The sequence below is a fragment of the Mus caroli genome, unplaced genomic scaffold (assembly GCF_978045245.1).
Source record: "Mus caroli unplaced genomic scaffold, Mus_caroli_1 scaffold_3, whole genome shotgun sequence".
Classification (NCBI taxonomy): domain Eukaryota; kingdom Metazoa; phylum Chordata; class Mammalia; order Rodentia; family Muridae; genus Mus; species Mus caroli.
This window is the reverse complement of record NW_028227258.1, coordinates 40,482,556-40,496,916: the sequence shown is the minus strand read 5'-3', so window position 1 is coordinate 40,496,916 and position 14,361 is coordinate 40,482,556.

Below are 14,361 nucleotides of genomic sequence, written 5' to 3'. Positions count from 1 at the left end.
CAGACTCACTAGAGGGCACAGGGAAAGCATTCTAATTAACAAAATCAGAAATGAAAAAGGAGACATAGCAACAGGATCTGAGAAAATCCAGAGCATCATCAGATGCCACTACAAAAGTCTATTCTCAAAACAACTGGAAAACCTGGATGAAATGGACAATTTTCTAGACAGATACCAGGTACCAAAGTTGAATCAGGATCAGGTTAATGATGTAAACAGCCCTATATCCCCCAAAGAAATAGAAGCAGTCATTAATAGTCTCCCAATCAAATAAAGCCCAGGACCAGATGGGCTTAGTGCAGAGTTCTATCAGACCTTCAAAGAAGACCTAATTCCAATACTTCTCAAACTATTCCACAAAACAGAAACAGAAGGTACTCTACCCACATTGTTCTATGAAGCCACAATTACTCTGATACCTAAACAACACAAAGACCCAACAAAGATAGAGAACTTCAGACCAATTTCCCTTATGAATATCAATGCAAAAAATACTCAATAAAATTCTCACAAACTGAATCCAAGAAGACATCAAAATGATCATCCATCATGATCAAGTAGGCATCATATCAGGGATGCAGGGATGGTTTAATATACAAAAATCCATCAAGGTATCCACTATATAAACAAACTCAAAGGAAAAAAAACACATGATCATCTCATTAGATGCTGAGAAAGCATTTAACAAAATCTAACACCCTTTCATGATAAATGTCTTGGAAATATCAGGAATTCAAGGCCCATACCTAAACATAATAAAAGCAATATACAGCAAAACAGTAACCAACATCAAACTAGATGGAGAGAAACTCGAAGCAAAATCAGGGACTAGACAAGGCTGCCCACTTTCTCCCTACCTATACAATATAGTACTTGAAGTCCTAGCCAGAGCAATTAGACAACAAAAGGAGATCAAGGGGATACAATTTGGAAAGGAAGAAGTTAAAATATCACTATTTGCAGATGATATGATAGTATACATAAGTGACCCCAAAAATCCCACCAGAGAACTCCTAAGCCTGAAAAACAACTTCAGCAAAGTAGCTGGATACAAAATTAACTCAAACAAATCACTGGCCTTTATCTGCACAAAGGATAAACAGGCTAAGAAAGAAATTAGGGAAACAAAACCCTTCGAAATAGTCACAAATAATATAAAATACCTTGGTGTGACTCTAACTAAAGAAGTGAAAGATCTGTATGACAAGAACTCCAAGTCTCTGAAGAAAGAAATCGAAGAAAATCTCAAAAGATGGAAAGATCTCCCATGCTCATGGATTGGCAGGATTAATATAGTAAAAATGGCTATCTTGCTGAAAGCAATCTATAGATTCAATGCAATCCCCATCAAAATTCCAACTCAGTTCTTCACAGAGTTAGAAAAGGCAATTATGAATTCATCTGGAATAACAACAACAACAAAAAAAAAACTAGAATAACAAAAATTATTCTCAACAATAAAAGAACCTCTGGTGGAATTGTATACTCCAGAAAACCAAATAACCCTACTAAAAATGGGTTACAGAGATAATCAAAGAATTCTCAACTGAGGAATACCGAATGGCTGAGAAGCACCTAAAAAATGTTCAAAATCTTTAGTTATCCGGGAAATGCAAATCAAAACAACCCTGAGATTTCACCTCATACCAGCCAGAATGCCTAAGATCAAAAACTCAGGTGACAGCAGATGCTGGCGAGGATGTGGAGGAAGAGGAACACTCCTTCATTGCTGGTGGGATTGCAAGATCTTACAACCACTCTGGAAATCAGTTTGGTAGTCCATCAGAAATTTGGACATAGTACTAACTGAGGACATAGCAATAGCACTTCTGGGTATATACCGAGAAGATGCTCCAACATGTAATAAGGACACATGCTCCACTATGTTCATAGCAGCCTTATTTAAAATCGCCAGAAGCTGGAAAGAATGCAGATGTCTCTCAACAGAGGAATGGATACAGAAAATGTGGTACATCTACACAAGGGAGTACTACTCAGCTATTAAAAACAATGAATTTATGAATTTCTTAAACAAATGGATGGATCTGGAGGATACCATCATTCGTGAGGTAACACAATCACAAAAAGAACACACATGATTTGCAAAACACATGAAACTCAAGAAGAAAGAAGACCAAATGTGGATACTTTGATCCTTCTTTGAAGTGGGAACAAAATATCCATGGAAGGAGGTACAGAGACAAAGTGTGAAGCGGAGAGTGAAGGAATAGACTGCCCCATTTGGGGATCCATCCCATTAACAACCACCAAACCCAGACACTACTGTGAATGTCAACAAGAGCTTGCTGACAGAAGCCTGGTACAGCTGTCTTCTGAAAGGGTCCAGCTCATGTGTAGCAGAGGATGGCCTAGTCGGTCATCAATGGGAGGAGAGACTCTTGGTCCTGTGAAGGTTATATGATCCAGTATAAGGGACTGCCAGGGCCAGGATGGAGGAATGGGTGGGTTGGGGAACGGGTGTTGGGAGTGGGAAGAGATAGGGAGTTTTCGGAGGAGAAGCTAGGAAGGGGGATAACAATAATAAAATAAAATCTTGTCTGTAAGCTCTCGGAAAATGCAGGGTAGGTGATTTAGACAGGAAGATGAAGTATCAGAAGTCAGAGGTAGGCAAGGAGGAGTGTGCCAAAAGCGTTCCCAGTATGGGAGAATTTTAAAGGAGCTGTACATGATGAGGTTGCTAACCGGTTGGTTATCTGTGTATCCCCAGATTCACATGCTAAATGTGATAGTATTGCAAGGGAAGACTTTGGGAAGCCTATAGGGTTACTGAAGGTCATGGAGGTGAGATGGTGATGGGAAGAGAGGATGGAATGCCCCAGGAGACTGTCTCTGCCACGGACGACAAATAGGGCAGGGGGCCACCTACAGGCCAAGGTGCAGCACTAACTAGCCCTGTCATTCTGGCACCTTCTTTTCTCTTCCATCCTCCAGGGCCCTGAGAGTTAAGCTGTCTAGATGTAAGACACCCACCTGTGCTATCATTTCTATCATGAGAACTGACTTTTGCAACAGAGGTGTCTGGGAAGCACACATCACCAGCAAAATGAGGACAGGATCTACACCATCAGCTTGGCTGAGGCTCCTCACAGTCACAACTCTGAAGGACGGAGGTGCTGTGTGAAAGCACTGAAGACAGGGAAGCCTGAGGGTCAGAGCTCTCAGGGGACAGTCCCTTACACTAATGTACTTCTGAAACCAAGGTCCTGCCTGTGCACATCAGGCTAGAGGGAAACCTGTGGCGGCCACAAATGTTTGGCTTCTTGCTAATATTTGTGGTATATTTTAGACCCTTTTATTTCAAATGGTGCTTATTATCTGCAATTTGAGTTTTCAAATTATAGAAATTGAAATGTAGCAAATACCTAATCAGGGGTATGGTTTGTTTTAAGCTGAATGTAAATGCCTACCACTTAGATTAGTCAATGGGATTTTGTTTCCCAGGATTGAGTCCTAATTTTTAATTAAAAACCAAAACCCCGCTTAGTTGCCTATCATGTGTACTTAACTCAGAAAGGGTATAGACAGAATTATAAATAAATTTCTATGACTGTCTGTGGCTTATGGTCAATATGAAACATTTGTGTTCTTAATTTTCTTTACTTTTTATTTTAACTATATTTTATTTATGCCTCATAATTTAGAACATGTACACGATTTATTTTTGATCATACTTATCTCCAGTCACCCTTTCTTATCACCCTCCCACTGCCTCTAGGCCCCCTTTTCTTCCAAATGAGTTTTCCTTCTATTTTTATGTCTTTTTTAAAACTACATTTAAAATGTTTGTTGTTGTTGTTATTATTATTTTAAATGATACATTCAAGGTATTGGGTTCCCTGGAACTGGACTTAGAGGCAATTGAGAGCCACATGTGGATTCTGGGAATCACACTCTAATCCTCTGCAAGAACAGCAAGTACTCTTAACCAATGAGCCATGTTTTCAGCTTCCATATCTCTTAATAACCCAGTCCTCTGAGTTTACCTAGTAGTGTTTGAATGAGCATAGGCATGTGACATTTTACTGAAGTATAGTCAACAAACCAAGGAGTACACTACAAAAATAAATGACCCTCCTTTTGAGGTAGCCATTCACTGCCACTGGCTGCTTGGCTAATGGGGGACGGGGGGGGACACCTTATGTCCCTGTTCTGCTCATAGGCAGAAGGTCTTGTGCAGGTCTTGTGCTGGTAGCAGCTGCTGTAAGTCATTAGCACAATGGCCGTGTGAGCAGAAAACAGCATTTCACATCACTCTCGTCCATCCAGCATCTCATCTCTGCCTCCTCTTCTGTGATGGTTCCTAAGCCCTGGGCTCTCTGTCTTTTTGACATTTGCTTTCCTATATCCAATTTATGAGCATCTTACCAGAAATCTAGAACTCTTAGGTAAAAAAGATAGCCTGTGAAAATAACTGTATCAAACTGTTCTTAGGAAGAAGGGCAATCTTGAAGCTTGGTGAAATGGGTTGCTTCCTGCTCCCAGCAGGCATAAGGAGTAGCTGACATCAGCTTGCAAATTCTACCAGCACCTAACTTAGGAGTCAAGGAGCCCACGTGACCTCCCTGTCAAGAGTCTTGCTCTAGGATATCAGAAAAGGGACTGTCATCTTTTCCACCAGATTCTTAAGCAAGTTCTTAAAATTATCCATAGAGACAAATACTCCTTGTGCCATGGTTGAAATAAGATCCCAAAATGCAAACAGCATGCTTCCTATGGAAATTTAAAAGCACATGAATTTAATCATATACTTTAGTGAAGACTGATTCCAGAACAAAATTTGCCACAACGTAAGATGCTCAAAATAGGTGAAATCTAGCAGAGCAGGCTCGTGTGTGTGTGTGTGTGTGTGTGTGTGTTAAGCTAATAAATAACTCGATGCATCATAGAAAACAAGGAGTGACCTGTCCAGAAAATTCTTCATTTTTAGAGACACAGAAAACTTTACACAAAATAGTTTTCCTTCATCTAATTAGCTGTGCTGAAGGATCAAGCCTTTGGCTCATTGGTTGCCATCCAGTATAGATCCTGGCATGGGTATCTCAATTCATTGAAACTCCCAGCAGTTATGAAATAGTACAAGTAACTTGCCACCTGTAATAAATACCAAGTTATAGGGACACACAGATTTCTCATAAACACTAGACCAGAATCCAGATGAGGCCACTGTGATGATAGGAATTTTACTCCCAGTTCAGAACATACTCCTTAGCAAAAGTGGATAAGGGATTTAGGTCCAGGCCACCAAAAATTGTTTGTTTCTAAACTGTGCCCAGTGTGATCTCAGACACACCCTATAATCTGGATGTAACCATGAATTGTGCTGCATACATGAGAGCCATCTATAATATGAGTTGCTGCAGGGGAAAAAATACCCTGACAAGCTGTTGAACTAGTGCCTGCAAAATAAGGACCAATCTACACTCAAGTCCACTGTTGTTACCTCAAAGAAGCCAGGCCCATATGAAGGTCAAACAAGGACTCTCAGAGGCCCAAGTTCACTCCTTGACCTTGTTAATAAACATGGGAATGAAGCAAGGTTTCATTAAACTTGGAAGGATAGACTGCTTGGGTTTTCCTCTGGCTTTGATGAACTGCAGAGATCTTTTCTTTAGTCAAGTCCCAGGGCCTTAGAAAGGCAACCTAAAACAAATAGCATCCAAAAGGAGGCTATCAGATTAGTGGGAAGGTTGAAGAGTTGAGAGAGGGGATTGCCTAAGAGAAAATGAATTAAAATCTAAAATATAAGTGACGAGCTTTCTTTAAACACCTCCTGGGCTGGGCAAAGGCTTTCAGTGATGGGGCTACAGGAAGAGACAATTACACTGACTGAATTACACCCAGAGCATGACTGAAAGGCTGGACTTGGGGGATTTGGAATGTTCTCAAATTACCTTTGGAACTGTGGCCCTTAAATCACATGTGTTGTAGCCAAATAAGTTGAATGCATCATGTCAACTGTGTCTTCATGATCCTTCAGTGCACTGGCCATATGGGAAGGATATCTGCTAACTGTGCTTTCTTTTCTAAGTATTTGTAAGTATGTTTTCCTTTTCCTTTTTAAAATAAATCCGGTTGAGATCATTGACCTGTGTTTTGGTTCAAGTCATCTTGAAGTTTGACCACTGGCTGCTTCATTTTCTTTAAAATAAAATAAAATAAAATAAAATAAAATAAAATAAAATAAACAAATAAAAAACAGGGAGAGGGAGGAATAAAACTTTTATTTTCAGTCTAGTGTTCCTGTAAAACATATCTCCTGATATGCAGGTATGTATGTAGGTAGGTAGGTAGGAAGGTGAGTAGGTGGGTGGGAGGATGGATGGATGGATGGATGGATGGATGGATGGATGGATGGATGGGTGGAGAGCAGGCAAGATGGCTCAGGAAGTAAAGATGCTTGCCTCAAAGCCTGCTAACCTGAGTTTGGGATCCCTGGGACCTACACATTGGAAGGAGAGAACTGACTCTCAAAAGGTGTTGTAGTGGCATGCGCCCCTGACACACAGATCAATAAATAAGTGTAATGAAAAGCAAAAACATTCGCATTTGAGTACTAGAACTAGAGGTTCTGGGAGTAGCTTAGAATGTATATCATTCACACTAGAACTCAAACTTCTCAGGCTTTCATTCTCTTTCCACAATGTCTCATGGTTTCTCCTAAAGATCATTTTCTAAAGAAAAATAAACAACAACTGCATGATTCTTTGCCTCAGGTCTCCACAGCTGGACAGTATCAGTTCTCCCTCTTATTTGTGACCTGATGAGAAGCAACTTAAAGGGAAATGACTTACTTCAACTCACAGTATTTGGGAAGGCACGGCAGCAGGATTTGACAATATTCATTCATATCTGGGTGGATCAGGAAGCAGAAAAGATAGACCCCAGAAGTAGAGCCAGAGACCCTCTTTTCACAAGCAGGCTTCCCTTCCTAAGGCTTCTATAACCATCTGAGACCAGCTTGGCACCAGGCATTCTACCACACGAGCCCATGAAAGACACTTCTCCTTCAAAACACAACAGAGTCTACTAAGCCCTCCCCCTCTTGCTACTTTCTGAAACTGTCTTTTTCTTTTTAAAGATATCAGTGTTTTTGAGATTAGTTCATCTGAGAGAAAGAGAGAAAAAGCACATATATGTAGATGCCCATAGAGGCTGGAGGAGAGCATCAGATCCCATGGCTAGGAATTAGAGCTACAGGTGGTGTGATCCACTCCATGTGCACAGTGATAACCAAGCCCCAAGTTTCTGTGCAGACACAGCAAGTACTATGGACTGTTGAACCATCTTTTCAGCCCTTCTCACACTTAATATTTTTTATTTTTATTTTGTTTGTGCACACGTGCATGTGTGTGTGTGTGTGTGTGTGTGTGTGTGTGTGTGTGTGTGTGTGCTCAGTGCAGGTGGATGTCAGGGGACAACTTGTAAGACTTGTTTTTCTCTGTATACCATGTGGTTTCCAGGGATCAGATTCAGGTCCTCTGTTGGCAGAAGTTCCCTCCCCCGCAGCTAAACCACCTCATTGGTTTAACTTTTGAAAGAATAACCTATGAGAAGAACAAATTAATAACTAATCCTGCAATACTCCATTTACAAATGTGTTTACTTTGCTGGCTCCATCAGTCCAAAGATGGAGTTCACATCCTAACTTTTCTTTCTGTCTCCAATTCATGGTCCTCAGCAAAGCATTGTAAAATTCAATGAATGTTAGATTATTCTGCATTAGAGTACAGAGTACGAGGGGGAAAATAGCAAGGGAAAATGGCCTTATCTTTCAGATTCTTGCTCCAATACTCTGTCAGATCTTGTTCTACCCTGTTTGAGGCTCTGTGACACAGAGCTCTGGGCAGGGTCAGAGAAGAGTTTCTTTTGCTTAGACGAGATTGTCTAATTACAAAGTGGTTCAGTGTATACCTGCTGCCATGATTGTTTTCCACACACAAGCACTGTAGGCTTAGTTGTTCATGCAGAGACAGGCTTCCTCATCCCTAGGTGCTGTGTTTGTAGAACAGAAATCCTTCTTTGGTCATTTGTATCCTTCATGTGGCAGCCAATGGCAACACATTACTTTTGTTGATGTCCAAGGCTTATGGTAATGATTAGACAGATGTTGAACACACAGCTAGTTCAATCTAAGGAGATTTCTGGTCCTAAAGTACTTAGAAAGGGATTCTGCTGCTTAAAAAACTTCTGAGTCCTTGCTAGCTGCAAATTGCTTTACTGGCACCTGACAACATATTCTTTGATTTGCATCTACAGATGAGGCCTTGGAACAAGAGCAAGTTGGATGCCACCTTTACTTGGTTGAGCTGCAAGCCGCTCAAAAGAAATGTCCAAAACAAGCTTGTCTTCTCTGACAACCCCATCCCACTCCTGAGTTCCCTTCTCAGTGGCCAGCGTTTTGTCTTGGAAGAGACTCTAAAGAAATCAGAGATGGAAGTAGAGCTCAGTGGTTGGGTAAATACTTAGAGCTGTTACAGCATTGGTTGAGAGAGAGAGAGAGAGAGAGAGAGAGAGATCAACAACCATCTCAAGGGTTCTTAACTCTCTTATTCATAATCCAAACTATAATTTACTTTATTCTTACTAAGCCCTAAGTAGACTTATTCTTCAAAAATAACCATCAGTATCACCCCTACCATGCAGGCTTCCGTACTCTGTTGGTCTAACTTTGATGCCCCTGTATAAACTTGGAACACATGCTAGTCTTTAGGATACTTCTCTCCGCTCACTGAATTGACCACTGAAGACGTTATATCTCCTCTGTTACTTCCTGAGTTCCTGTGGGATAATCACCATGGCTTTGCAGTCCCAACACCGAAGAGGGTATTTTTCTGACCCAACAAATGAAGCAATTATTACTTTGAGAGTCTTCATACTATAAATTCTGGTTTGTAACTGATGCCATTCCTGGTAGAAAAGCCCTCGGTTCTTTAGTGACAAGTCTGTGACTTCCAGAGCCACTAGAAACTCGGGTGTTATGGTAACTCTTGGCATGGAAGCTGGATGTTATCTGCCTACCAAATACATAGTGTCAGGGAGCAAGTCAAGAAGAAGGGACCCTAACGGAAAATGGAAAAGAAAAAAAAGAAAAGAAAAATGAAAATGAAAACTCTGTCTGTCTGTCTGTCTGTCTCTCTCTCTCTCTGTGTGTGTGTGTGTGTGTGTGTGTGTGTGTGTGTGTGTGTGTGCATGTGCGTGTGCATGTGTGTGTGTAGCTAATAAAAAGAGCAAATCTGGTAAGGCTGATGAAAATTCCATACCAGGAAAGAAAACCTGTTCGTGACTCATATGACAGGAGGGAAGAAGTAAAACACTGAAGAAGGCAGTCAAGGTGTTGGAATGCAAATGAAAATAGCCTGCCCAGCATGAGCCATAGGTAAGCCCCAGTTTACTAAAGAAAGAGCTTGCTGGATGAGGGAGCAAGCATGCATGGTCCCTAACACCTCAGCTCACCAGACCTCTGTGGCTTACAGAACCTGGGGAGGGAAAAGGACCACACCTCTGCTAGCAGTCAGATGCTATGTGTCAAAGCAGCAAGCAAAGATGTCTTCTTGTTCAAGAAATGGCAGAAGCCAGTAATGGCAGGAGCTGCTAGTTCAAGCCTGACCCCCAGAGAGTAACTATTTTTAATGACAAATCCTTTCTAAGGGGCATGCTGCCATTTCTGGCTGCCCTCAGATAAGAATCCACTCCCCACCAGCCACGCACTGCACAGCTCTTCACAAAGTTGATTCCCCCCTGAGAAAAATCCCTTTGATCAAAAAAAAAAAAAAAAAAAAAAAAAACCAACAACAACAACAAAAAAAAAAACCTGGTTTTGTTTCAGCTCATGGAGACATATCACAGTGAGACATCTGAGTCAGTAGGAAATGTTAATAGATTTACACTTGCTGGGGAGGCCGGTGCCAGTGTGAGCATCATCTTCTGGCTGCTTAATTAACATTTGTTGGCATTCTATCTGCTACTGTTAGCAAAATGTAAATATTTAAATGGCATGTATTTTTCATGGAGCAAAAGAAGTCTGTGAGCGCAGAACCTCAGGCAACGATCTGGCTCCATCTTAATCTCGGCTTTCTGGAAATATCTCCTTAGCTCTTTGCAAATCTCTTAACTTCCTGACTTCTCTACCTCAGCGGCTGCATTTCGAACAGACAGAGGATGAAGTTCCAGAGAGGGTTGCAAAGACGAATCACCCAATCACAGGCTGCCTGGGTTGAAAATGTCACACAAAGGCCATGTTGTTAAAGGCTCATTCTGCAGCCTGTGGTGCTTTTGAGAGGGGGTGTGGACCTTTAAGAGGTGGGACCTAAAAGAAGGAAATTTTAAATTTGGGAGTGTGTGGCTCTTAAAGGGATAATGAAATGCTGGCCCCATCCCTCCATCACTCCGCGCTCCATGTCTCAGTCTCTCTCCCTCTCTATCCTTCTATCTCTGTCTTCATTGCTGTTTCTCCTTCCTGCTGATCCCCTTTCCTGGGTTTCGGGTACTTCCTGCTCTCTGTCAGATGTTCTGCTTCTCCACAGGTCCCCAAACAATACAGTAAGCCTGACATGGACAGGCACCTATGAAACCCTGGACCAAAATGAGCATTTTTTTCCCTAAATTGTCTTCTTTGATGTCCTGACATATCCCATGAATATTGCCAAAGTGACAGAAAGCTCACAGACCAACCATCCGGCGCGCGCGGGGGGGTGGGGGGGTTGAAGATGAGAAAGGCCAAATATGATAGTGAATGTGAGCCACGGGACTCAATGCAGAGGGAGCAGGAGAGGCGTGGAGCTGCTGGAACCCTTTCAGGATAGTCTGCTTCTGTTCTGTCTCGCTGATGGGGTGCTGCCTACGACATATATACCCTCACAGGGACCATAGCAAGCAACAGAGTGTTTATGAGAACAAACTGGAATACTCTAAGGATGAAAATGTTCACCAAGCAGCTGCCTGTCTCTCTCAAGCTGCGGCTAATCCCCAGAAGAGTCTCTCACACATCTCCACGCTGGCTCTTCTCCTGCGCTAACTTAGAACAGCAACTGTATTCAAGTCAGGAACAGAGATACTCCAGAAATTAAGGTTTGAGGTTTTTGGTTGTTCTTGTTAGGCGCTTGTTGGTCGGGGGCAGGGTGCAGCCAAGAGTTCACGTGGGTTGTGCAAGCATACCTGTAGATAGGTATGCATGCACACGGAGGCCAGAGGTTGGTTTTTCCCTCTCTTCCCAGAGTCCACTTGTTTGTTTATTAGACCTGGTCTATCGTTTTCCTGGAGTTCATCTATTTGCTAGGATGGCTGGCCAAGCTCCAAGAACCTGGGTACCTAATTCCTCATCCCAGACGCACCCTGCCAGCCTCGGCTTCTGTGCAGCAGCTGAGGATCTGACCTCAGGTTATCATGCATGGATGGCAGACACTCTGAGCCCCCTGCTTCTATCCCTCCAGTGCCATGGATTAAACAGTCCTTGGGGGAGCATGGCTGTTAATGCTAAGTATATTATAGGACTGCATGAAGAGTGGTTTCTTCAGGATTTTTTGTTTTCTTCTGTTAACCTATAAACAAGTTCTTATACCTTGTGCTATGGGGATGGAAGTAGATAGATAGATCCTGGGCCTGAATGTTCCTTACTGACATTGTTCCTAAATGACTGTGTCTTATTCTCTCTCTCTCTCTCTCTCTCTCTCTCTCTCTCTCTCTCTCTCCCTCTCCCCCTCCCCCCTCCCCTCCCGCTCCCTCTTCCCCTCCCCCTCCCCCTCTTCCTCTCTCTTTCTCATATATATGAGCCTATATATATAGGCTTCCATTTTGAGCTAGCAAAACAATGGAAGGTTGTTTATAGAAGGTTTTATGAAGCAGTGAGATTATTAAACTTTTTATACCATTTCTAGTTTCACCATTGAAAAGCAACATTCAAGCCTCTGTTTGCATAACTGTATCTAGAGGCCAAAAATAGAGAATATAGGTACAGGCTCCATTAGAGAGTACTGCTTTAAATCCTAACTTACAACTAACATCCCAACAAGCCTTACTTACGTTTAGTCTCCTAGCCAGTAAAGTAGGGCTGAAACCCAGGAGATTTGGTGATGGTAAAATGCTAATTTATAGAAATCTTCTTGGACAGACGGGGCCATAGGTAAAAGTAAGTTAATGTCATTGTCATTGTCTTCATCACCATTGTTGGTTGGAATACATCAGAGAACATACATTAATTGCAAATGAATGTAAAGATGTGTGAGAAGCAAATGCTGGGCAAATGCAGTACGAGGCCTGACTATTCTAAATGCAAAGTTCAGATCTAAGAGTCTGAGCTATGATGGGTAAGGTCAAATCTAACACAAAGCTTTCAGAGTTAGGCAGCACATTCCACACCGGGCATTAGAGAGCCTGCCTTGTTCAGCCCATCAGAGCAAGGAGTCTGTCCAGAGAGTGCCAGGGCTCCACTACTGTCTGCTAGGGAAATTCCTTTGCAACCTGTGCTTCAGTTTCCTCCCCAGAAAAAGTCTCAAGAGTGACCTGTCTTCTCTAGCTTCCTCTAGGTGATGTGTGCAGAGTGATAGGTTACTTACACACTGTATATGGGTGTGTGGGCCTGCACATATTCATGCATGTGTGTCTGTCTGTCTGTCTGTCTGTCTGTCTGTCTGTCTGTCTGTCTCGCTCTGTGTGTGTGTGTGTGCCTGTATTTTCTGCTCAGCAAGACCCATGGGAAGTGCAGAAAAAAGAAGACAAACATGAAGTGAAGGATGAGCCAAGACATCCGCAGGACAAAATTGTTTTCCCAGAGAAACACCTGGGCGATGTGACAGGCATCTCGAAATTATCAACAGATAAAACAAGGGCAGTGGAGACTAAAGCACGAAAGACATGGTAAAGAGAAAAGTGATGGCTGCCTATTGCATTAGTGGGCAGGTAATACATTTCAGTCTCAGGTGAGGAACAAAAACGACTCCATCTTTCTCTGACTGAACTAATTATAGAGCCCTAGTTTCTAAAGTGGTAGAGAAACCCTCAGGCCATTCTGACACCTCTTTGAAGCTCTCTTACATACCCTGCAGGACACTACTCAAATGTCTCCTGATCAATAAAGCTTTCCTAATCACATTCTTCAAGCATACCCCTCCATCCCAATCCCCTTCCTCCTTGTTTAGCTTGTTTGTTTTTCTCCATAGCATCTGTTGCCATTTGAGATGATAGGTAGATATAGATCATAGATAATGATAGATAATGATGAAGATAGATGACAGATGATATACATAGACAGACAGACAGACAGACAGTCAGTCAGTCAGTTAGTTACTTAGAGGTAGATGGTAGATATAGGTACGGTAGATAGATGGATGATAGATTAGATAGGCAGATGATATATGAGATGAAAAACAGATGGAAGATATGATACAATAGAAAGTATATATAATAGAAAGTACAGAAAATAGATAATAGAATAGATTATAGAGATGGAAAATAGATAGACAGACAGACAGACAGACAGACAGATAGATGATAGATAATGATAGATAGGTGAGATCAGTATATCACCTATGTAAGCATAACCTATCTGTTCTAGAAAAGCATTGTAAATATAAAGCCAGGCTATGAATTAATAAACAATCCCACTATTTTCTATAGAAGATACCTTGGCGGGCAGTCTGTCCGAGAAGCGTTTCTCTGAGCAGAGTTTACTCATCATCCTCAGTTTACACATTAAGACTCAAGTCCCCATGTTCACCAATCCTGCAAACCACCCACAAGTTCCCAATTCCATTCTGCCCTTTACTTTGAAAGACTCACGTAACTATTACTCAAGTCCAAGCCTCATGCACAACAATATTCTGCAGGTGACATTTCTTTTCTGAGGCACTCTGAAACTGGTCAAGATGAAATTCTAATACATTTACTCACCATTATTAACAGGTTAGCTAGTGATCCTTTTGGGGACTTCAACATGTGTGAACTTTTCTACACTTTAAAACAGTGAAAACTATTATGAAAAATTGCTTATGTATATTACACATGTGCAATTATGTTTAATTTTGGTTTCTCAGTTTTAAATGTGTTCTAAGAAAATTGAAAGTGTTTGGAGAAGTTGTGGAATGAAAATATGGATGAGAACAAGTAAATGGATGAATGGATGCATGTATGGATGGATGGACAGATAAATGAATGGAGGAGAGTCTTTGCCTACACTTCCCTATTGTTGACTGAATTGTTAATGTATTAGCATGTTAACTGGGAAGTTCCTGGCCTGTATTACAGGCTCATAGTCCCAGTCAGGTATCTATTTTTTTTTGTAGAAAAGACTAAATATTTTTTTTTAATTTTTAATATTTTTATTACATATTTTCCTCAATTACATTT